Genomic DNA, 3,006 nt, shown 5'->3' on the forward strand with positions numbered 1-3,006 from the left:
CACACACACACACACACACACACACACACACACTCCTCCCCTCCCCTCACACACACACACACACACACACTCCTCCCCTCACCCCCCCCCCCCCACTGGATCAAACCGGCTCTGCGGGTGTTTCCCTGGTAACCGCTGTGTAAATAGTGACCCGTGTCGTATGTTCCAGCTTTTACTATCACAGAGAAGCACAGGGCTTGAATGAGAGGGTGAGGGTGACATAATGCTGTCTATGACGGTGAAACCAGGTTTAAGAATGTTTTGGGTTCGATGCAATGACGACAGTGAAGACGAGAGGTTTATTCTGGGATGTGAATATCTTTTTCTTTTGTTCAGAATGGTTGTCTATGAAGCTCTTTATACTCTATTCATTATTAGTTGTTGACCCAGTTGTTCAGTTCCTATGATGCAATGCAGATGTTTTCACTGTATATGGATGTTTAATCGCACAATGTTTATGTGGTGTCGTGTTGTTCTTAATGGGCTGGGTGTGTCTCAACGAGCCGTTGGATCGTTCCAGCCACAAAGTATCAATAGCTCTAATTGATTTCTCATTCCCGCTGATCACCACGATGCGTCTGAGTGATTCAGGAATCAGCAGCAACAGGATCCATCCAGCTGCTGTCAGTGAGCCGCACACATCCAAGTTAGAAGATCACTGAGACTCACGAGAGATGAGGAATCAGCTGTGTTTGTGACTGAATGTATAAATGCAAAGTTTCCTTTCACTGCCTGAAACCCTGTGTAACTTATTACTGCAACATGCATCCGAGCCGTGTACCCGACCCCTCAATGTGATTGTCTTCAGAAGTTATGTATGCAGTTTGGTTTTTAAAGCTCGTCTATAAGGATGCAGCATTTTTGATAAAGTCTTGATTCGCTCCACGATTCACAGCTTGTATGCGTTTGCATGAAAGTGCAGCAATGCAGAACTATGTCAGACGTTTTCATCACAACGTGTTTGCAGCTCATTCACACAACAAATGTATCTGCGATCGAGCAAAAGAGAAAGGAACCGAGCTCAAGCGACTCAGCCCTGCCAATGGAAGAGAGTCCCGCCTCCTGGTCCTCTGTTCCCAGCAGGGTTCTGGCTTCATGGGTCTGTGTATGAACATGTTTACTGAAGTCATGTAATGAGGAGAGGAATCCTTTTGTATTGTCTTCAAAGCATATCAGTGCTTTTTAACTTGCATGAGCACATCATTTATAATGTGCTCATGCTCTAGAGATGTAGGATGAAATAAGGCTGTCTGATGTGAAGAACTGCTTTTCACTGCACTGTGACTCATCCAAACACTCTTTACCATCTACATCCTCCTTCAACTGGACCGAAACATCAGCTCCATCCTATACAATCCCCTGAGCGCCGTCTGGAAGCGTTTGGACTCTGGAGGCCAGAAGACTGCCAGCCACTGCTGTGACTCTAAACACTGCTGTGAGTCTAAACCACTGCTGTGACTCTAAACACTGCTGTGACTCTAAACACTGCTGTGACTCTAAACACTGCTGTGAGTCTAAACCACTGCTGTGAGTCTAAACACTGCTGTGACTCTAAACACTGCTGTGAGTCTAAACCACTGCTGTGACTCTAAACACTGCTGTGACTCTAAACACTGCTGTGACTCTAAACACTGCTGTGAGTCTAAACCACTGCTGTGAGTCTAAACACTGCTGTGACTCTAAACACTGCTGTGAGTTTAAACACTGCTGTGACTCTAAACACTGCTGTGACTCTAAACACAGCTAAGTCTAAATCCACTGCTGTGACTCTAACACTGCTGTGAGTCTAAACACTGCTGTGAGTCTAAACCACTGCTATTAATCTAAACACTGCTGTGACTCTAAACACTGTTGTGACTCTAAACACTGCTGTGACTCTGAACCACTGCTGTGACTCTTAAACACTGCTCTGAGTCTAAACACTGCTGTGACTCTGAACCACTGCTGTGACTCTGAACCACTGCTGTGAGTCTAAACACTGCTGTGAGTTTAAACCACTGCCGTGAGTCTGAACCACTGCTATGAGTCTGAACCACTGCGTTGAGTCTGAACCACTGAGGTGAGTCTAAACCACTGCTGTGACTATGAACCACTGCGGTGACTCTAAACACTGCTGTGAGTCTAAACACTGCTATGAGTTTAAACCACTGCCGTGACTCTGAACCACTGCGAGTCTAAACACTACTGTGAGTCCAAACCACTACTGTGAGTCCAAACCACTGCTGTGACTCTAAACCACTACTGTGAGTCCAAACCACTGCTGTGACTCTAAACCACTGCTGTGACTCTAAATACTGCTGTGAGTTTAAACCACTGCTGTGACTCTAAACCACTGCTGTGAGTCCAAACACTGCTGTGAGTCCAAACACTGCTGTGACTCTAAACACTGCTGTGAGTCTAAACACTGCTGTGAGTCTAAACACTGCTGTGACTCTAAACACTGCTGTGAGTCTAAACACTGCTGTGAGTCTAAACACTGCTGTGACTCTAAACACTGCTGTGAGTCTAAACTCTGCTCTGAGTCTAAACTCTGCTCTGAGCCCAGCTCAGTGCAGAGCGTCTCTCTGTCCATGTCAGCTGTCTGGAGACAGTGTTTACCTTGACAGATCCTCACTGCCTTCATAGTGGTGTCGTTCTTTACATGCATACAGTCTATTTTAACCGACATCATATGTGTTTGTGGAGAGAAAAAAGATTGTATGTGATATTTCATCATTATTATGTTCCCAATGTTTTCTAAGTACTGTACCTGTACAGCAATAAAGCACAACAGTGTCCATGCCGGTGTTTGTCTCTTATGAATGTCCATGCCAGGACTCCTAAAGTGAGTCTGTATGCGTTGTGTAGACAACTTTAGTAAAGAGTGTGTAGAGAGTTTCAGGTCTTTGCCATTAGACGGGACCAGCTATGTTTACTCTGTTGTCACTTCACAACTCTTTTAAAAGTAGGAACTTAATTCAAACATCAAAACATTCACTCAGGACATTATTGCTATCAAAAGTCAGC

General features: G+C 44.9%; 1 protein-coding gene across 1 annotated transcript in view; it reads left to right on the forward strand.

Annotated features, from left to right (window-relative positions):
- myo16 (myosin XVI) overlaps positions 1–2,770 on the forward strand; it is a 30,854-nt gene extending 28,084 nt beyond the window's left edge. Inside the window, exon 16 of the mRNA XM_068601760.1 lies at positions 1–2,770. This exon is cut by the window's left edge and continues 1,497 nt beyond it. The gene's annotated coding sequence lies outside the window, so the exon portion shown is untranslated.
- The last annotated feature ends 236 nt before the right edge of the window (positions 2,771–3,006 follow it).

The sequence above is a fragment of the Clinocottus analis genome, unplaced genomic scaffold (genome assembly GCF_023055335.1).
Source record: "Clinocottus analis isolate CAN_PGR_092001 unplaced genomic scaffold, fCliAna1.0.p SCAF_54, whole genome shotgun sequence".
Taxonomy (NCBI): domain Eukaryota; kingdom Metazoa; phylum Chordata; class Actinopteri; order Perciformes; family Cottidae; genus Clinocottus; species Clinocottus analis.